General features: G+C 45.5%; 1 protein-coding gene across 2 annotated transcripts in view; it reads left to right on the top strand.

The window, feature by feature from the left end:
* The window catches only part of LOC135374152 (serine/threonine-protein phosphatase 6 regulatory ankyrin repeat subunit B-like), a 51821-nt gene that overhangs the window by 16645 nt on the left and 12399 nt on the right, over positions 1-22777 (top strand). The window contains exon 1 of one of the 2 annotated variants that reach the window (XM_064607171.1): positions 20002-20181. The exons of the other annotated variant lie outside the window; for it this stretch is intronic. The gene's annotated coding sequence lies outside the window, so the exon portion shown is untranslated. Of the gene's footprint in view, positions 1-20001; positions 20182-22777 lie in introns of those variants that run through there. 2 annotated transcript variants of the gene reach the window in all.

Genomic DNA, 22777 nt, shown 5'->3' with positions numbered 1-22777 from the left:
TGCCGGTGCTTGGTTCCGTCTTCTCGGAAAACGCGCTCAGACGCGCACGAATATCTGTAGTCGACAGAGTCCGGCGTACGCCCTCCGCGCGCGTTGAAAAACTGGTTTTTATGAGGTCCCACGCACGCCGATCGCGCTCGCGTCCTGAAAACGTCGGAAAAACGCACCATGCGTTTAGGCCTTTAGATGTCTAGTGAACGTCGAATTTGTTCCAGGTCGTGACTTAACACTAAAGTCTATGGTTAGAACAGGTCTGGATGTCTACTAGACTACCACTTGGTTCCCAGGGTTCCCAGAGTGAACTATGCGGTGCCTCTTCCGCAACATGGTAGCCCATTTCTCCTTAGTTTAAGCACATCGCATCAGCTCAGTGACTCGTAATGCACGGTCGTCATCCATCTTTGGAAGTCGTCAACAGTACGAAGCCTCGCGTGCAAAACTGCGCGCTTGACTGCGAGATTATCTCATAAAAATAATTGCCGTTGCCGCATGACATTCAAAATGTCGCACAGAAACAGCAACCGCATTGTAAACAAACGGCTTGACCGCTGGTCACTGGCGTCCTGTGACGTGAAACCGTGTCTTGTCCACGATGCGTTGCGTTCGCCCAGCACGCTTTCATCTACGGAGCAATATGTTGGATGCCACCCGCCTGCAAAATACACGCTACACCCCCGCGGACAAAAGCGCCACTTCGGCGCTTATCTCTAGCCATAGAGGTATAGGAAACAAAGAAAGACAATTAAGAGGCCATACCAGTCGGGGAGCAACTCCGATTCACGATTTTCCCGATTCTAGATGGCGCCACGCTCGCCGTACTTATCACGCCGTTCGCCTCCGACTCCCGAAATAATCCACGTTGTGCATGGTTGACCTCGCGAGTTTGAGGCGATCCGCGCCTTCTGCGCTGTTTGTCGAGAGGTGAAGTGTCGGACCTTGCCACGAAAGGTCCGCAGTTCGATTCGAGACATTGACGTCTTTTTGCTTGTCACCTTTTGCTATATGAGTACGTTATTTTTATTTTGTTGTTATATATTTATGCTACAATTATTGTTTTCACAGGTTACTGGCGCCGGTACTGACTGATTATGGAATTTTTAGTTGCTCTTCGTATTGTTTTACTAGTGCATACTTACTGTATGCCGACGTACAAGTGTGATTGAATAGTACGGATGCCGGTATCTCGGAGGCTCTCAACTGGATCTACCAGCGGCTGTAAATTAGGCGATAAACATTGCCTACACACATCGCTTACAATGCGAGTCTGGAAAATCTAGTGCTCGAAACGGTATTCTTTTTTTTTTCTGCACTCGCTTACATGCAATTTGCCTTGATAATAACTCTATTAGTCATGCAAAAATGACATTTTGATATGTATATTTCTGGTGAGTAAGCATTATCAAATATCTGAATTCGTTTACAAGGCGTTGGTGCAAAAGACTTTTCAAAATTTCCGTCGTAGAACAGACTTCTTATTATTACCCAGAAACTTCAGTAACATATTTGAAAGGATCCTTTCCCCCATGTTCTCCCTTCTTTTTCTTTCACCTTACACCCGCTCAGAAAAGTGATGTCAGTCGACAACCCCAGTGACAGGGAACTTCCTTTCTTCTGGTGGGTCAGTTTGCAAAACCGTACCGGAGGTGAAGGGCGATAAAGGCTTCGGAAAGTAGAAAAATAATAACAATGGTCACCTGACAACATAACAGGTTCTTGTTTGAGTGTTGCAAAAAAGTGCAGTTCGGCCTCCTTATTATGTGGGACAGGATAATATATGCTTTCTTTTCTTTTTCTAGAAGAACTTCTGAAGCGTAAATTTTTACTCCAGATTTTGTTGTGTTGGATGCTGAGGTCTCAGTTAATTCAATCCAAACTTGAAAACGTGAAATTCGGTCGTGGAAAAGCTGAAAAACTGGACACCATGTGAGCCAAATTTATGCGTATTTTAGGAAAATCACTATTCTTGAAGGGCAACAGAGACGCAATTACAAAATTGGGGTTTCCAGAGATGAAAATGAGCGCTAGTTGCCAAATGAAGGAATGATCACGGAGAAGTCGTTTCATACAATCAAAGCTCGCCCGAGATGCCGGATTTTCCTCCCCGGAAAAAAATACCCCCAGGAAGAACCGTCCCCAGGGAAAAATGTCCCCCGGAGGAATCGTCTCCGCAAGAACGAAAGCCGTTTGATCGAACGCGGGGCATTTGGTCGAACACCGTTTGATCGAAACGGCAGCGGTCGTTTGATTGATTTTTTTATTGCTTCGTTTGGAGCGGATGCATACTCTATACAAGATTGAACTAAAGTTTTCTATGGCTGTTACTACAATATCTGTATTTCATACTATGGCGAAATTTCCTTCTTAGCATTCGAACTTCGAGTGCCTTTCGTGCACATATCACTACCCCATTTCGGATCCCAGCAATGAAAAGGGTGCCTAGAGGAAGCACAGACTATTGGCTGCTCCCAACTTGAAGACATTTTCCTCGGTATGTGTCCTACTGCTACGCGGGATACTTCCGCATTGTTCTGTTCAATTCAATTCAATTTTATTCGATTTTATTTCTTTTCGGATGGAGAGAGTAAAAAGCCAGAAGGCTGTGCTGTTTGTGAATGACAAAGGTCTGCAAATAACCAGTGGTCTCCCCTCTTTAGCTTGAAAAAAAAAAGCAAGAAAGAAACAAACACAAATAGGAGAGGACATTGATTGCCTCATGCTCCATATGTTCGAGTCAAAAGTTACAGAAAAAGAGGTGCTAATGGCACGCTGCGAGCTCCGAACTCCCTTCGAAAAAACGTCTTTCGAACAAACGACGTCGATCAACCGGCTTTCGATCGAACGGCTTGCGACCAAGCGGCCTTCGATCAAACACCTTCTCTAAACAGCTTTCAGTTCCAGCTCCTTGAACTCCATCTTGGTCCGCTTCCCGTGCCATTCAACCAGGTTCTCCTATCCCCGTGTCGCCCGTGTGTGACCTTCAGTACACAGCCATCCGTATGGCGTGGCTAACTTGTACGTAACGCGTTAGAAGTAATTGCGTGACTTGTAATCAATTCCGATTTTAGTAATTTTTTGAGTAGTCAATTATATTTTTGAACGAGTAATTTTTCGAGTAATTCGAATACAATTTTGAGCAGTCAATTAGCGAATAATCAATTACTTTTAAAATAAAGTCTGATTCCAAGTAACAGTGCTCTGTGACAAATTTCCTGCGTCTTTATTGGGCTATTCTACGACAGTAAGCGGGGTAAAAAATATTTACGTTTCACGCGCGAGCCCTTCGTAGGACGTCATTCTTTCGCGCTATTTCAGCTGTCGCAATCACTTGGGAGCTGGTTTTCGTTTCTTTTGTCTTCTTCATTTTTTTTTTCTTTTTCAAAGCACACAGCGGGCGGGCGGGCGGGGGCGGGGGAGTTGCATGAATTGAAAGTAACGGTCCGAGCAACTTGTTACTCGTTACTCAATCACATTTTGAGTCGAGTAATTTGTAAAGGTAATCAATTACTTTTACTACAAGAGTAAGGGTAATCAATTACTTTTTTTTTGGAGTAACGGGCACAAGTCTGTGGTACGTATAGTATTCGCAGGAGAGCTTCTCTCGACAAACTACAGCGGAGCTGCGCAGCTTGCGTTGAGAAGTCACGGCGCATAACACAGGGGCGCCAGCCCGACTGGCACCGCGCACAACAAGGACGCTCAAGGAATGATGGCTGGCGTCGACAGACAGCGAGCATTCCCGTGCTTTTTAATTCGAACATACGGGGGTCGATGCTTGTACATCTAACCGTTGCTTTAAACGTCACAGTTTTTAATGCGTTGGCACTGGGAGTGTCAAAATGGGAGAAAGCTGCACGTGTGCGCTGTGTCTGTGTTTGAGACGGTCAAGTCTCACCGAGACTGAAGTATAAGGGAACATGTAAAGGGGATAGAAGAGGGTAAACTTAAATGGAGGTGAATGACACGAAAATGAAGAAGCTGAAAGTAATTAAGAGTGATTAAAGGTAACTAAAGCGGGAAAGTTGAGTTTACGGGTAATGATTGTAAGATATATGTAATCAAGAGAAAGACTGCATGAAATTAAAGGTTGCCGCAGGTCACCACAGGTTAGCGGAGGTAATTAAATGTAATTAACGTCAGTTAAAGGGAAATTGATTAATTAAGGCAAGTAAACGTAACTCAAGTGAAATAATTCAAGGTTACCTCAGGTAACCTGCCGTTACCTTCGGTAACTAAAGGGTAATTGAAAGTAACTGAGGCTAATTAAAAGTTAATGAAATGGGCTTACATATAGTGATTGAAAGTGCCGAATCGGAAGTCAGGTATTCACCGGAGTTGGAGAACCGGAGGTGGAGAAGCGGAAGTCGGGTTTAGACCGGAAGTGGTCAAGCGGAAGTCGGGTTTAGATCGGAAGTGGATACCCGGAAGCCAAGTACTGAACGGAAAACGCGATTAATGGTAACGTTTTTCTCCCATTTACCACTATATCGCCACTGATTTTTTCTTCCCCGGGGGCACCTCCAGGACGAGAACGCCAGCGAAAAAAAAAAAAAGGTTCCCTTGGTCAAGGTGAGCAAGGAAAAAGCGAGTAAATTTCTGTTTTGTGTCAAAATCAACGTGACTTTCCTACTAGAGCTTCGATATGCATACACGGATCAGCCATCGCTACGTGCACAGCTACACTCTAAGAAAAAAAAAGGAGTAAAACGAGGAGTAATTGCAGCTTCTACTCCCCTAGTCTGCAATTACTCCCCATTTTAGTCCGCTAACCCAACATTTAGTCCCGACATTTACTCCCCAGGACTGCAGATTGTCACTAAACTTCGCGAATGGCCTCCTGACTGCAACAGTCTACGTAAATATGTGCCCTTGGTCAATTTGAACGACATAAGGCTCTATAACTCAGACAACGTAGCAATTTTCCAGCCCAACAGAGTAAGAAACAGTTAGCGCATCTTTCTTCGCAAATTGTGCCCTAGTATGGCGCACGATTTTATATCACTCGGTATATCACGGTTGACGGATTGCTTCGAAGTATTTTCATGCATGCGCACCAATTATGTACCTGGGACTCTTACAACAGCACGTGAAATGCGGTCTTCACTCTGTGACATTCATTTACTCCCGTGCATTTACTGCCGAAAGGGACTATTTTTTGTGGCAATGCAATTAGCCCCCAAAAGGAGTAAAAGTACTCCTTTTTTTCTTAGAGTGTAGATTCATCGCCCTCTTCCTTGACCAACGTGATATTCCAGAAGAGGTGCAGCAAATCTTCGACTTTATTACACCATCTTTTAGCCATGCGCTAGAAGAATAGCAAAAATCCTGAAGGGAGAATGTTGGAAATCAGCCAAGTTGGCCCAGGACGAACTACGTGTGCGTTGCTACCTTCCGGATGAACCGGATACCAAATCTTCAGAAAGATTTTCAGCGTACTTCAAGATGTGCCGCCAACATGCGGATAATATATGGAAGGTAAGACTTCGACACCTTCTTAAAAAAAAAAGCACCAAACTTGGACTCCCCAGCCTGTGATCAACATGACACATACTGAACTACCAAGAGATGTCAACGACATTAAAAAAAGAAAACAGAAAGGACCGAAGTTCTCGATACAACCTTCCCTCAAGAAACCAGCGCTGCTGAGCCTTGTTAGAGAAATAGCCGGACATGTTCCCGATTCAGAAATAAATGGGTGCATCACACAAGGAGTACAGGCACTAAAGACGGATAACAATAAATCAGCCCGTGTAAGCACCACCCTGTTTTTTTTTGTTTTTTTTTTTGAAGAAAAACGGCTCAATCTGTTAGTAGCTGATAAAGAAGGTAGCTTTGTTGCTATCCATTCCGACACCTACAAAGAAAAATGTGAAGAAGCCCTCAACAAACACTTCCAGGTAACATCGAAAGTGAAAGAAAAACTAGCCTTTGAAAAACACCATGGACTTATGCAAGAAGAATAATCTATAGAATTTATCTATGAGGATAAAAAAAGCAAAAAAGCAACCGTTTTGTACGGCCCAAACACACGAGCCCAATGTACAGTTCAGGGTCATCGTCACAGAGAACGGAACTTGGCCGAAAGTAGATACTAAGAATCATCTTAGAAAATTGGAAATAGTGGACCCATTCAAGGTCAAGGACTCTTCACCAGTTACTGACTTCCTACAACAAGAAGAGGCGCGTGGCAGTTCTTTTCCATTGATACAGAGCATATGTTTTATTCACTTCCCCAAAAGCCCTAGTGCCCTGCGCGGATCAGCTCGTTGGCATCCGCATCCGACCCGCATCTGCGCGCACGTTATCGGCATTTGATCCGTATCCGCAGCATACACAACCGTTTAGATCCGCATCCGATCCGCTGAGCAGAACGCAACATCCGCATCCGATCCGCAAAATCCGCACGTTTCGAAGGACGCGTAAAGACCGCCAGAAGCATGTTGGTATAATTTCGGATGCCTCCATGTTGTAACGGAATGACTCACGACGTTAACGAAACGTAAACCTTTCAACAAACGCTATATAGAGAGACTTTAGGAACGCGTCGAACACTGTACCTCGCCAGTGCTCGCCTTGTTCGAGACGCCAGAATGCCTCCTCTCCCGTCTTGGCCGTGCATTGTCAAAGGCGAACCCGAGCCTGCGCTCGCTGTCGGCGCGCAATATAAATAAATTGCTGTCGGAAAAATTACAGTACGCGGTGTATCCGATCTGCTACCGATCCGCTGCCTCCGCATCGGCATCCCATCCGCATCCAACCTCGAGCCATTCGCATCCGATCCGCACAGCGCAGGAAGTGCTAAATTTACATCCGAAACCGCAAGTATCTTGCGGCTATCCGCCGATGGTGCAGGGATCTACAAAGAGCTACTGAAAGTGCCAGGAGTCAATTCCCTTCGAAACAACGTGGGAATGCCGCTCTCTTCCTTTATGGAGATTGCTATTGACATACTTGTCTTCCACAGTTGTCGAAGACCAGCATCGACACTGCATTCAAAAAGGAGGTACCCCTATCGGGTCTTCTGTTGAAACCATTAAAAATAATCTTTCAAAAATAAACGCGTAAGTACCCACTGTTTAAAAAAATATTTCCCAGAATATACGCTTAAAAATTAACGCACAAAAATAATCGCCGAAATATTCCCGTACGGGAATATTTCGGTACGTGTAAACAAAAGCGCGTGTAAACAAAAGATACGTGTAAACAAAAGCGCTAAGGAATCCACGGTTAAGAATATATCGTTAAAGCCCAGCCAAGGGGATGAAACTCGCGAGTTCACTTGCGGACTAAAGTGAGGCGCTGCGAGCTTTTCGCGTCATCAAACGTCATGAAACGTCAGAATTTTTACGTCGAAGCGCGAGTTCTCAACCGTCACGAGCCCATTGGCTCCTGAGGCCGCTCCCCCGCTATGCGAGCGCTCATTGGTTGGTTTGAAATTATGAACTTTCTTCGGCGCGCTCAAGCCGGCGACCGTGTCGGCGGTGCCGGAGCAACTCTGACAGCAACTCGCCGCAAAGTTTCGAAATGCGTTGGGTGCAGCAGGGACGCAAGCAAAGCATCTACGCCGGTACCGCTTTGGATGGTTTTTAGTGTCCTTCCCTAACATGTTGTCGATACCGACTCTGAAAAACTCGGTGCCTCATGGATACTTCTGCAAGTCAATTGAGTGGTAGATAAGTGGAAGGCAGGTGTGCTTCGCTTGCTTGGTGCGACAACGATTCAAGGAAGTCGAATACTGTATTTTTCCCGCTACTCACTCGATGACAGGTAAGTCAGTTCCTATTCTATTTTGCCGCTTAGCATAACATAGCGCCGCACCTGTGGCAGGTAGAATTTTTGGTTTTCACACTTCTGATCCCTATCTTTCTTGTTCAGGTATAAGCACTCAACTCATATCTGCTTCAGAATAGCATCTGCATGGATACAGTAGAATGGATATGACACGATGACACTCAGAGTGGTTGGATCATCATCTTTCGGCGTAGCAGCTTCACAATTTCCTTTGTGACGGATCAACCAGGCGCCTACACAAGCAGCAATATGGACACGTTCTCTGTCATGCCGGACCTCTGAATGTGTGTGCCTGTGCAGCCAATATACTGTTGTTCTACTGTGAAATCTTCCACGTGAGACATCAGCTATATCAGCCATCCCTATGTAATCCTTGGTGGTGACTTTAACTTGCCCAACATTGACTGGTCTGCGTTGACCAACGATGAATGTTCCCGATATGACATTCTCGTTCAATTTACTCCAGCTCGTTAAGGAGCCTACGAGAACGCAGGGCACTACCTCGTCAATATTGGATTTGATGTTTGTATCAAACAAGATATTTACTAGAGAAGCGGAATGCAGCATCCTTGAAGGCATATCGGACCACAGGATGGTACTGTTAGAATTTGGGACCCTTCACCCAAAACGGCAGCAGTTAACAACTCGCGTATTTAATGACTTTTCTAGGGCAGACGACAATAGTGTGATTGATGAGCTTTCCAACTTCTTTGATACCTTCAGTGCCCTAGCAATTTCATCTGTGTCAGTCAACTCCCTGTGGGACCTCTCTAAACGAACAGTGCACGAATGCATCCGGAAGTTCGTGCCCCAACGACGTAAACGGTTTCGTTCCGAAAATCCATGGATAACTCGCTCAATAACTCATAAGAAAAGGAAAGTACAAAGATTAGTTAGGAAGGGCGACAAGAACCTATCTCTTGATATCAGGCGGCTTCGTGCTGAACTGAAAGCGGATATACGGGAATCAAAAACAAGGTATTTCAACATAACACTACATAATCTGCTAACATCGGACCCATCCAAGTTCTGGAGGCACGCCTCGCCGAACAAAGATAATCAAATAATGATAGCACATGGCGATAATATTGTTCACGACGGCTGCTCCGTATCCTCTCTACTCAATGAACATTTTGCTGGCATATTTACCATTGACGACGGGTGCTTACCATACTGTGCCCAGTTTTCCCACAGAACCAGTGCCACGACTTAGCATTAGCGAGCAAGGAATCCTTACTCTACTCCTTAACTTAAACGGCAAAAAGGCCATAGGCCCAGACGGCATCCCAAATACTTTTCTAACTCGGTACGCCGAGTGGTGCACCAAGTACCTTTTTCTTATTTTTAACGTATCTTTGACACGTGGGGAGCTCCCGGACGATTGGAAGATAGCCAAGGTTGTTCCTATTCCTAAAACCGGTTCCAAACTAAATATTGCAAATTACCGGCCGATATCCCTTCTGAGCACATGTAGTAAAGTATTAGAACATATCGTATATAAGCATATTTCAAAATATCTGGAAAGTAAGAATTTCTTCTCCACCAGTCAACATGGCTTTCGCCACGGTCTAAGCACAGTGACACAGCTTGTGAACATTACCCATGACCTTGCCAAAGTTGTAGACGCTCGTGGACAAGTCGACGTTATTTTTCTGGATTTCGCTAAAGCATTCGACAGAGTCTCTCACAGTAAATTATTATTAAAATTGAAGGAAATTGTAAACGATGAACTCTTTACCTGGCTTTCCAACTACCTTGACAATAGAAAACAATTTGTCCATGCGAATAACGCCGACTCGTCCTTCGTACCAGTTACATCCGGTGTTCCCCAGGGCTCGGTCTTGGGTCCTTTGTTGTTTTTAATTTTTATAAATGATGTTGGTATGGGTATCGATGTTAAAATGAACTTTTTTGCCGATGACTGTGTATTGCATAAGGAGATCAATGACGGTGATGACTATGCATGTTTCAATAATTGTTTGCAGAAAATGGCTGACTGGTGTGAGACATGGCAGTTACCTCTTAACATAAATAAGTGTGTGGTCATGAGTGTCACTCGGAAAAGGAAACCGCTCACCTTCAATTATTGTATTAACTCAGTGAATCTCTCAAGGGTCTCCGAATACAAATACCTGGGCGTTTTTTCTTACATCAGACCTGCGCTGGAATAAGCACATCCAGTACATAACAAAGAAGGCTAACAAGAAATTATGGTTCTTAAAACGTCATTTCCGTGAATGCACAGCTCATACTAAGTTAACGGCATTCAAAACATTAGTCCGTCCTATTCTGGAATATAGTGATATTGTTTGGGACCCGTACACCATTGCGAATATTCGACTTCTTGAATCCGTACAAAGGAGAGCGTTACGTTTTATTTTTAAGTCGTACCATCGTCTCACCTCAGTTACTCCTCTTTACGCACGGAGTGGCTTAATACCGCTGGAAGAGCGTAGAAAGACTCATAGGCTCCAGTTTCTTTTTCATTTACTCAATGGTCAATTTCGAATCAATCATCAGGACTATATCACTCCACACGCACCCAGATCAACACGGCTAAGCCATCAGCGCACACTCAAACCATTCCAGTGCAGGACTGACTGCTTTAAATATTCGTTCTTTCCTCGAACCGTCGAAGAATGGAATTCTCTGTCATCTGCTCAGGTCTCACACCGCTCTGTCACGGCATTTGTGAAAGGCTTGAACGCAGTTACATGATGTGACATATGTGTCCTGTTGTAAATTATTTTGGACTTTCTGTGCCCCTCCTACTGAGACCCTTTCAGGGTTTGTAGTATTTTATAAATAAATAAAATAAATAAATAAATAAATCAGTGAATGCAAAGTTGCTTCGGCATTTCATTCGAACTTCAGAAACAATGTTCATATCATGTTCGTGTTGTGCACAGCTACAGCAGACTTCATATTTGTGCTTTGGAAATACCTATCCCGGAAAATAAAGCACTTTGTGTAACAGAGACAGCCAACGCTTCCACATTTTGTTATTTATTTCACTCGACGCGAACGGAGATCCACAACCACCCAGAACTGCCCCGAACCGCCAAAGCGGGGGAGAGGGAGAGAACAGATGGGAAAGGGAAAGCCTCGCCAGCGTCACAGGTCACCCAGGGAGACAAAAAAAAAGCAAAGCAAAAAGCTACTCAACCGACGTCCAACGATTGCCCCAACGCTTAAGGTCACGTGAGTTTTTCCCAACAATAGAATTATACTACACGTTCATTCCCCTGGCTCAGCTCCGCCGATTTTCGACTGCGACAGAATGGAGCCATGCTTGGGCTGTGCGTTCGTTTCCGCACAGGGAGCATACATGTGAAAAATTTTCACCCATTTGTTTGTAGTTTTTAAGAAAACAATTTTTTAACTTTCCCTGGCACGGCGGTCCTGTGGTCGGCAAACCCTGACCAATCCCGGCTTCGTCCTTATCCTTCGTCCTGACCAATCCCGGCTTAGCCGCGCTTGTGGCTTGGCTAACGCCAAATCGTCGATGCGATGGCGGAGATCTATGGGGAAGGTGAATGTTTTGGGTATGTTCCGTGATAATTGCTGTCGTTAATAGCCTCAAAGATAGTTTTGCCGGTCTTCTTTAACAATCCTTACAGGATGGCCTCGTTGTGCAACGACGGCCGTCGTGAGCGGACATTCTGTGCCCGCACTGTGCTTCATGCTACCAACAAGACCTAACACCTAACGTGTGACGTACACTTACGCATTCTCAATAGCTTTGGCAGCGCACTATGCGCGGACTTGCTGCGCGTGCAGAAAGCACCACCAAAGCTATTGAGAACGAGAACGTGCTCGAAGACGAAGTATTCCTTATAAGAAACATAATAAAACGGTGCGGTGGTCCCCGATAGCTCGTGACAGCTATTTCAGCACGATACAGCGTCCATGACGGAGTGTAAACACAAACTGGTTGCCAGGCAGAGCTGGCTAGGTGTGGCTATCCAATCCGCGCAGTTCCAAGTATGACGTCACAAGTGGAACCGCCGCCCGGTAGTTTTTCTCAAATTTCTCACGAAGGAGTACGGAAATTTGGAAAGCAATGTGCGTTTATGAATGAAGTTGGGACCACGGTTCTGAATATCACAACGTCTTCATACTTTCGGAACAGCAGCGGAGCTGCACTTTAAAAATAAATCGTTTCAGAATCCCCCAAATCCACCCTACAGTTGCTAGAGTAATGTGGTATGGACCAAACCAAGGTGAACTGCAAGCAAAGGGCTTGAACTAACCTCACAGGACCAAACTACTCTAAACTATCCCAAACTAACCGAAACCAAACTAAACTAACCTAACATAACATGATCTAACCCGGCGCAAATTGCAATCAGTCCATCCCCGTGCTAGATGGTGAGGGGATTTTGAAACAGTTTATTTTTAATGGTGGATTATTAAACGGTGATCTCTAAGCGGGGATAGTAAGCGGTTTATTAGGAGATATATTTTTAACCGTGTATTTTTTTAAGCGGATGATTCTTGAATGTTTTATTCTTAATCGTTTATTCTTAATGGTGGATTTCGGAGACCCCCCATTCAGGGTGTGGTGTTACTTATATAATGAATCTTTTCGACCAGTATGCACAGGGAATGAAATATACACATGAGTTACCTGACAATGGTAAGCTTCAATTTTTGGACATCAACAGCACACGGGAGGTTGATCACCTCTGCTGAACCTATCACCCAAGGTACAAAAAAGGTATTCTTCCACATGACTCGGGTCACGCAAGGATCGTGAAAAGAGATATCATCATGTCCGCGCTTACGGCAGCCTTGGACAAATCATGTACGCATACCCTCAATGAAGGCTTCTGCATGCAATTAGAATGAGAAGGAGCGGGTACCAAGAAACCTAGTTGTTAGAGATAGCAGAAACCATGCTAAGAAAATTAAAAGGTTCGAATAAGACACAACAACAGAAAGCGAGGATGAGACCTGTTAAGCTACCTTACATCCTTAGCATCACGCACAATTTCAAAAAATGTAGGAAAAAGGCACGCAGTTCCCGTGGTTACCATGGCACCGAATAAACTTCTCAATGAAAGATTAAAGTCACTGAAAAGGTTAGCCAGCTGTAGGACTCGAACCCACTTCTTCTGGATTACCGGTCCAGGGCTCTACCAATTAAGCTAAGCTAACACGCCTCCTCAGCGACTTCCAAGAGTGCGTCATCTGAAGGGACAAACCTGCCCTATGCCCTGCCAGAAACAAAACCGAGAACACGATTAGAGCTTGTCAGATACAAAACCAAGAATAACTGGGTAGAATGTACACAAGGGGCTGTCTACAATATCCCTTTATCATGCAGCAAAATCTACATAAGTCAAACGAGCAGACGTGTAAACACAAGGTTGAGCGAACACACTACTCCCCAAAAATCTAACACCCTATCTGGTCATCTGCCAGTTCACTGCAAAAACTGCGGGTGTGAACAACTATTTAAAAAAAACGCAATAGTATAGGTACTTTTTTATACACAAGCCTATAGGGGTATCCTTGAAGCCTACTTGATTAACAAAGTAGGTGATAAATGTGTAAGCACACCATCCATTGTACTCGAACAAGCTGAGATAATGTATCTCGATAATGATTCCCAGTCTTCACGTGCCCTAATGTTCCTAGACGCATACTTAGACCCCTCGTGACTCCCCTGGCTACGCGCCAACGGACCGCTGACATGCTACCCCCTGCCATGTTGAGCAGAGTGAGACCCAGCGCTCGCTTTCCGCATGCCAGCACATATCTCTCGTCAAGATGCCAAAAAGCCAGCTCTGCATGCGCCTATATTATTCCGTCCGAAGAAATAACTGGTATCTTCCGTCTCTCGCATCTGACGTCGTCAACATGTGCTGAGCTACATGCTTTGCTCTTTCCCATGCGCAAGATCCTGCGGTGTTCAGCTCGGCCATGGGTCTTCTACACAGACTCGAAGGCTGCTATCCAATGCCTCGCAAGAATGGGCATTCGAGGTCATCTCATGTCCATTGTTGCTGACGTGCTTGAAACTTACAAGCAGATGCTGGACCTGGGCCACTGCATAGTATTACAGTGGGTACCCGGTCATGTCCGCGTACACGGCAATAAAGAGGCTGACCGGGCTGCCCTGCGGGGTCATCATATAGCCTCAGCCCACTCTATCATCTTGCCCAAAGGTGATCACACGCCGCAGGATAAATATTCTGTCAGTTGTGAGCAAGCAGCAGTGGTGTCGACTTCGTTTTCCTTGTGTTGTTTCTTGCTGCATTCAACAATATGCCAAAGGTGATCGTCAGGCCCTCGTCCGTGCTCTCTCTGCAGACAAGACAAGATCACAGTGGCTGCATGACATTACACCCTACTCTCTGCTCCACCCAGTGGATCCTTCTCTTTCACTGTCGCTTCCTCGTCGCCTTCCACGACACTACGCATCCCTTCTACACCGCATGCGGCTGAATGTTGCATTTACACCAGTTATGAGGGAGCGTCTTGGCCGTGCGCCTTCGGACCTTAGTGCATCATGCAATGTGCGCGCAGACCTGCACCACCTACTTATGGACTGCCCGGACTACCAGCGGGAGCAGGAAATCTTGCAGCACGAACTGCATGCGATCGATCACCGCCCATTTACCATAGGCAAGGTGCTGGGCCCATAGTCCAGTACCGCACATGCACACCAAGGTCTCCGTCACCTTTGGGATTTCCTGTCATCAACAGGCCTCTGCCCCTTCTTTGATTACCGGACTCCTTATCCTCTCCATCATCGTCTCTCTCATCACGTACAAGTGGCACTGGGGCAGCGCCCAGCCTGCTGGCCGGCATCAGCCCCATCTCATCATCGTATCTCTACGCGTGTGTGTGTCGTCAAGATGCCGCATTAGCTCATCGAATGCGCCTCGACGTGGCCTTCACAGCACAGTGGCGCTATGGCTTGAGACAAGTTGCCCCTCCCCACTGCAGCCACTGCAGTGCAGTTGAAGATCTTATTGTGACGGGACTCATTATTTCATTCCCCGCCTCACCTCCAGCAATGGGGTAGAGTATCGCCCCTTGCGATGAAACTCCCCACCCATCATCCCGAAATAAAGTTGTTGCTGTTGTTCCTACGTTGCTCACGTGTTTGTGATATGCCTACGCCATGCAAATTACCTATTTAAGTGTGCAACAATAAAATTTTCCTTTAGTTGTGAGTACGCAGCCTTCCTGTCTGTTTCTTGTCTCTTTGTCTCTCTGCTAAAAAAAACAAACAAACCTTAAATATGTCAAGGGGAGACTGCACAGCACTGCATACCCATTCCGTACATTAGGAGGCGTGCACGTCGTTCTCACAGATGCGTGAGCAGAGCAGTCTTCTTCCTGAATCCTATGATCTATAAGATATTTATAAGATAATCGATAAGATGTGTAAGCTATATATATATATACAGGGTGTTTCCTTTTATCTGCAACAAATTTTCATAAAAAAGGGAGTTTCCTTAGGGCGGTTTACCACAAATGATCATTTTTTTCGTGGGCACTAATTAACAGAGATATTTTAATCAAAATTTTAATTATTTGTTTTAGGGAGCACACTGCAATTGCAATATTAAAGCCTGATCGCCACATGATCCGCTCGAACCACTGATGAACCACTAAGTAATCTCAGCGCGTGCTGTGGACCCAAGTATTTCACTTCGGCCGTCCGCTGGAAACAGAATGTGATCACCAAAAGAGCGACGGTATCGTCGATGTCTCCGCCCTCGCTTGAAGTCACGGAAAAAGGTCATACGCGATGTTGGCAAACCCTTATCACGCCGTTTTTTCAGAATCTTTGTTTTGTTTTTGTTTTTCCTTCCTTTCTTTCTTTCATGTGTACGCAGCCGCTTGCCGTATGAGTCATTTCATCCTTCCGGACACAGCTCATGCCCTTCCCCAGTACGATGAGCTCTGATACGTAGCGCTGATGCCGAAAGTTCTTTGTAACTTCTTTGCAAGCAAAAATTAATAATAAAACAATATATATATATATACAATAAAAAATAAAACAAACCAAAGATCGCGACCCATTACGTTTTTCTTTTTTTTTCCTGCTACGATAAGTAAGGACGGAGACATCATGTCACCGTCGCTCTTTTGGCGATCACTTTCTCCTCACAGCGGACGGCCGAGGTGATGCTTCATCAGTGGTTCGAGGGGATCGTGTAGTGATCAGGCTTTAATATTGCAACTGCAATGTGCTTCCTAAATTAAATAATTAAAAAGTTCATTAAGATGACAATTGGTCTCCGAGTACGTTTTACACAGCTTATTGGATATCTTCACACTGTTTGGCAAGGCAACTGGAAGCAGCCGGTCGCGCAACAGAACGCACTCGCAGTCCCTGGCTCCGCGGTTTCATCAGTTTACATTTCTAAAACGTGATACGAAGAGGGTGTCGGAGCGAACGAAAAACCTGAACCAAAAAAACAAATAAAGAAAAAGAACACGCTATTTTGATGTGAACCGGAACGGAGTCGAAACTGTATACGCTTTTTTCGCTCGAGAGGGAACCCGAAAAATTTATTTAACCGGGTTTTCGGTCGACGAAAGAACTTCGCCAGTTTGAACTACGAAGAGGCGAATGAAACTGACGTCGTGTGTTCTGAAGTCATGTCATGGATACATTACGAGGGTTACGGTTACGGCGGAATGTATGTCGGTATTGTGTATCCCTTAGGCTCCCTTTTTTAACGTTTTATCGTTCGCGCACATAGACTTAGAACTGCATGTGACCGGTTGTGACTCTCTACCAATGTGCCGTAGTTTTCGTTGTGGTTTCATCCGGCCAAACTCTCCTCAACTAAACAGCGACCCAAAGGGGCTGCGTAACGGCTTCTCTGTCGGCAACGTCGTGCAACGCGTCCCTTGTTTGAGAACAGCCAAGTTGAATACATTTACATATCTGTGAGGGCAAGTGCATGCGAAGTGACGCCTCTTTTGTAGACAGGACACGAAGAAAGGAAAACGGAGCAATCGAGCCCGTTTGCGAGTGAAGGTCTTCCTCGATTTGTGTCGTAAAAGTGCGGTGGTGCCTGCTGGCTAGGAAGCAGCAACAGACATTCGAATGGGACGCGATCGCACCAATATAACAAGAAAGTACTCTACGTATGACTTCACGACAAACAAGTCCGTCTGTATCATGCCCTTCAGGAAAGAAGAAGGCCTATTTGAACAGAGAGTCACCTACAGCAACCTGAAGCTACCAATTTCACCGCTGCCTATTAATATCAAATACCATGTATGCGGAATAAACGGGTTTACATTTTTGAACATTGATTTTTTTTTGGGGGGGGGATGAATATGCCCACCAGAAGCGGAACCGGTTAAAACCGGTATGAACCGGTATGTTTTTGCTCCGGAGCAGAACCGGTACCGGACCGTTTATGCTAGAAGCGGAACGAAAAACGTTTCGGTGGGGCAAACGACAGAACAGAGACAAATAATGGTGCAGGAAGTCTCGATATTCCATTTATGGAATAAACAGGTATCAGATATGACCAGCTTTCTTTTTTTTTTTTTGCTTTTTAAGTTTCAGCAAAGCGCCAGGAGAAACGACCAAACCGGTTATAGCGGAATGTTGCAATAGGAAACCGCCCTTATGCCATACACGGACGTCAGCTTCCGTGCTGTCACGCTGCAGGAATGGAGCTCTAACCTCTAGCAACAACTTCCGCTCGCTATCGCAGTAACAGCGACCGATCCATTTCCTAGTCGGCAGCAGCAGCTAGCAACGGAACTACATTTGCTAAAGAAAAATACGTACTTTTCAATTCACAGTGCCCCCCCCCCCCCCCCGCCTCCCATACCCCGCTCAAGTATCGTGATCGAAATTTCGATTGAACTGCCACCGGAAAGTAAACACCGAAAGTTATTTACCGTAAGTTTGTTATGATGCGCCTGTTTAGGCGCTGCAGTACTATCCGTTTCCACGCAGTATGCAATAGATTCTGGTCACACGCGCGATAGCCATCTCTTGAAACGGTCACTTTCCTCATACACGCTGGAAGCTTACACGCTCGAAACTTATACCCCTGTCACACGGGCATTTTCGATCCTGCTCGACCGAACCTGCTTGAACCCAATGCAGATCGGATGGTGCTACACCGCCGCTTCCAAGCAGGATCGAACTTTGATCCTGCTTGACTCAAGACAGTTCCCATAACAGGATTGAGAGTTTCGAGACTGCTCGACGGCCGCCATTTGCATCCTCGACCCCGGTGAACTGTCATAACTTAAGACGGACATGCGCGCGAAGCTACAAATGATGCTTACATCGGTATACTATAAATTACCACTAATATCGCTGCTATATAGGAAACGCGAAATTAATGAGTTCCGTTTATTCATTTGCACAGGTCAACCATTCAATGCGCATTCAAAGTGGCCGTGTAGCAGCGTCAAAACTCGAGCGTGCTCGGGAAGTTCAATGCAGATCGGATTCGAGAAGGATCGAAATGCCCGTGTGACAGGGGTATTACACGAAACTTACACATACACGCTCGAAACGGACTAAAGTGAGGGTTTGCGGCTTTCCGCGTCATCAAACGTCATGGGGCGTCAGATTTCTTACGTCAAAGCGCGACTTCTCAACCCTTACCAGCCCATTGGTTCCCCGGTATGCGAGTGCTGATTAGACAGTTTGAAATAATGAACTTTCCGTTGCGCGCGCGGTGCCGGAGCAGCTCGGCGTAAAGTTTCGAAATATGGTGGGTACAGCCGGGGCGCAAGCAGTGCATCTATGCCAGCACCGCTTTGGAGGGTTTTTGGTGTCCACCTTTTAACATGCTGTCGATACTGACTTTGAAAAACTCAGGGCCTCTTGGATACTTCAGGAAGTCAATTCAGTGATAGATAAGTGGAAGGCAGGTCTGCCTCGCTTGCTTGATGCGACAAAGATCCAAGAAGGACTCATACTGCGTTTTTCGGATACTCACTCGATGACAGGTAAGTCAGTTCGTATTCCATTTTGCCGCTTAGAATAGCATAGAATCGCACCTGTGGCAAATTCGCAGCATTTCTGCCGGTAAAATTGTTTGGTTTTCGCGTTTCAGATTCCTGTTCTGATCTTCCTGGCTCATGTATAAGCACTCAAGTCATATCTGCTACAGAAAAGCATCTGTATGGATAAGCCACTCTGAGTCGTTGGAGCACCTTCATCTTTCGGCATACCGGCTGCATAAGCCCCTTTGTAATGGGACAACCAGACGCCTATACATGCAGCAAAGGGATATGGACATGTTCTCTGCCATGCCGATCCGTGAATGCATGTACCTGTGCCAGTCAATACACTCTTGTTCTACTGCCAAATCTTCCACGTGAGATATCAACTATCAATACACGGAAAGTTGCTTCGGCATATCACTCGAACTTCAGAAAGAATGTTCATGTCATGGCCATGTTTGGCGCGCCTACAGCAGACTGCATATTTGTCATTTGAAAATACCGATCCCGAAAAATAAAGCACTTTGTGTAACGGAAACAGTCAGCGCTAACAGCGTTTCGTTATTTATTCTCTCATATTTATTTTATATTATTTCGTTTATTTATTCTCTCATACTCTCGCCCCTTCTCCCTATCGAAATTGCTTGGTCCCTGGGCTAATACAGCCCAGCAACGCCCTGGGCTCAAAGCTCTTCCGACATTTCTGGACACCATCGGACTTCGATCGTTATTGGGAAGGGGCTCGTTATTTTATTCCCCACATTCCCACCAGCAACGGGGTAGAGTATCGTCTGTGGCGATGAACCTCCTCACTTTCCAAAGCCAAAATAAATTTGTTGTTGTCGTTAATAATAATTGGGTGTTTACGTCGCGAGACAACTGAGATCATGAGCGACGCCACAGCGGTCGGTCTGTGGATTGCTTTTGCCCACCTGAGGGTTCTTTAACGTGCGATGAAAGCTCATCACACGGCGCCCCGTATTTAACGTCCCTCGCGGAAGACGGCGTGTCTAAGCAACTTGTACCCTGCCACCAAGTTGCTGGCGTCCTCGGCCGGGTTCGAACCCGCGATCTCGGGATCAGAAGGCGAACACGCTACCGACTGAGCCACCGAAGCCGGTCGTTGTTGTCGTTATTTATTTCACTCGACGCGAACGAAGATCCACAGCCACCCAGAACTGCGAACTTCCTGGTGGCACGTGGCAAATATCCACGGGTAGAGGGGGTTGCTGTAAGCCGCTGCAAGCTTTTGCGGCCGCGCACAGCATTTCTCGTGGAGCTTCACTGCTGCCGCCGAATTGGACGCTCGTCGTGGATATAGTGAAATTGGCGCTGGTCCAAAGGGGCAAGTGTTGCACTAGTGTGTTGTAACAGTTTTCAAAGGCACACCTCGACATGAAAAAGAGGTCAGTTCCCAAGAGCAGCCCCGCAAGAAAGGTGGGTATACATGCGTCTATGTGTGTGTACATGAAATTACACCTGTCTGTGTTCGTTGCTCCCCAGAGAGGGACCGATGCACTCCGGTGCCGCTTGAATGGCGGTAATGTTGAATTTTCTGGGTGTCGGTTTCAAATGTCCGAGCTCAGTATAGTATCTTATAATAATGGTTCGGAGTCAGCCTATTAGTGTATGCCGTGGAAGCCGCAGCGTTGGACTCCCTGACGACTTATTTATTTATTTATTTTATTTTTATTTATTTACGCAACCCTGTATTGGCGCCACTAGGGCCCTGTAGCAGGAGTGACCGTATACAAATGGACGTGAAATAACAAACACCCCAGGCAGCAACGTGTACTGAAAGTTGAGTGCAGTAGGGGCAGACGGGTATAGGTGGAAGGCCTTGAACACACTCGTGAAACAAAGAACATTGATAAGACACATACCGTCAACCCCTATTGCACTCGACTTTCGGTACATTGTGCTGCTTGGGACGGAAAAAAAGTTATGCGGATATGGTGTTGTACACGCTACACCTGCTCAAGGTGAGTAGGTTGTATTTTTATTTCTTTCTTTCTTACCTATCTGTTTATTATGCTGAGCAGATATCCACGTTTCCCCGTCCTGTCAGTAACCTCGTCGCGTCCTCCCTTGCATCCTTCAAAATTTTCGGTACTTTGTTCTCTTTTTAAAGCTCTTGAACCTGTTAGTGCGAACGTATATGGGCGTGTATGTCCGGTGGTTTGTGCTTTAGATAAGCAGTGGTCGGAATGCATGCAAAACTTGCGGTTGTACGCAGTACGTACATTTAACTTATCTGTAGCGCACTTTCTTCGATAAACCAACGATAGTAATCGGGCTTCTCACGGCACATGTGATGGCGAGCAATATCTATTATATTTATTGAAGATGCATCGGGCGGCGAACCTTGGAAATTTATTTTTGAATTTGTTTATGTTGTTTTGGGGGCCTGGGTATCCCATACGATAGGCACGTAATCCAGTGTGGAACGAATCGTTGTCCTGTAAGCCGCTACCATTAGATCCTTAGAAGTGTTCGGAAATTTTCGTCGTGGTTAATACAATTCCTTTTTTTTTCGTTGTTGTTGTTGTTCTTGTTGCTGTGAAACATATGATATCTACGTATTTCGACCATAATAATTTCCAGGTTAAGGTTATATTCATCAGCCTTATTAATAAGCGTGTAGAAAGTATTGTAAGAACAACTGAGAGGTTCTCTTTTTGCCGTTACGCACGTGTATACTATACTATCTGAGCGGGGTTAAGTGCCAGTTCTCACCCGAAAGAAACATCAAGATTCTCTGTGCATTGATCTACGCGTTTCTGGTCTTGAATTGTTGAAACCTGAGTACATAACACGCAATCATCTGCAAACATGCGCATGGAGACGTGACGGCCCAACGCTTTCTCTCAGGAGATTTATATGCAGGACAAGAATAGCGGGGCATCCTAATACCAACCCTTAAACAGCTCATGCCTGCCACGCGTGGGCTTGTACTATAATCGTCTCGGCGGACCTCCCTGACGCTTTCTCACACTCTTTGTTTTCTCTTTGTTCTTCGGTGTGTGTTTGTGTGTGTGTGTTTGTGTGTGTGCATAGCTATTTTACACGTGGACTCCTACACTGTTGCTCTCGGTGCCAAGTTTTGTGGTGATGGTTTCATCCATTCCGTTTCAAAGTGTATAGATTTGTGTAGTTTCCCTTCCTTTTCTGAATAACGCTTCCTGGAGTGGCCAGTCCCGAGTGGCTCGGGACTAACATCTCCATTCTTTTTTTTTCTTTTACGCATCAATCAATCCTCGAGGTACAGCTTGGGACAAAAGTTCGCGGGACAGGGCACTGGTGTATTTCATCATCAGAGCCGCCCCCTACGAGATATCAGAAAGAGATCGAATAAGAAACAGGTGTCAGACGATTCTATTCATCCTGCAGTATTTGAGTCCGCTCCTGTTTACCGCTAGGGTGTCGCGCCAAAGGAGAAATGCGACACCCCGGTGTTCCGTGAACTTTTTTCTCAAGCTGTACTCCGGATTCTACAGGGTTAGTGTAGCAAACGTTACACATCTCAAATGCACCGTAAAAATAGACGATGGGGTTTAGCCAACCCCAAACTTCACAGCCATTTGTCTGAAGTTTTATTGGAATCTTTTGTGAGTGTTCCGGTCCTGTAGAAAAAAAATAAAAATTAAAAATCGAGCAAAATCTCACTATGTATTTTCCATGGCCTATATCAGTCAAAAGCCACCATTTTGCCCGTGAATGTCAATTTCATTTCACCACACACAGGTGGCGCCAACATAAAAAAAAAGAAGAGGATTTGCGCCATCGCTGCAGGTTGCGCTGCTTGTGTAATGTGATGTGAAATGTGAAGCAAACGCCAGAAAAATTGGCGGTGTTTGCGTGAGGTAGGCCATTGAAAATGCATGGGGCGAGATTTTGCCCGATTTTAATTCTCTTCCTACGTGACCACAGCGTTATTTACAAAACATACCAACAAAACTTGAGACAAATGGCTATCAGTCTTCAAAGTTTGGGGTAGAGTAAACCCAATCTTCTATTTTTACGATGTGATTGA

Source organism: Ornithodoros turicata, unplaced genomic scaffold, assembly GCF_037126465.1.
Source record: "Ornithodoros turicata isolate Travis unplaced genomic scaffold, ASM3712646v1 Chromosome45, whole genome shotgun sequence".
NCBI lineage: Eukaryota > Metazoa > Arthropoda > Arachnida > Ixodida > Argasidae > Ornithodoros > Ornithodoros turicata.
Note: the sequence above shows the minus strand (reverse complement) of the source record. Positions and strands in the feature narration are given on the sequence as shown.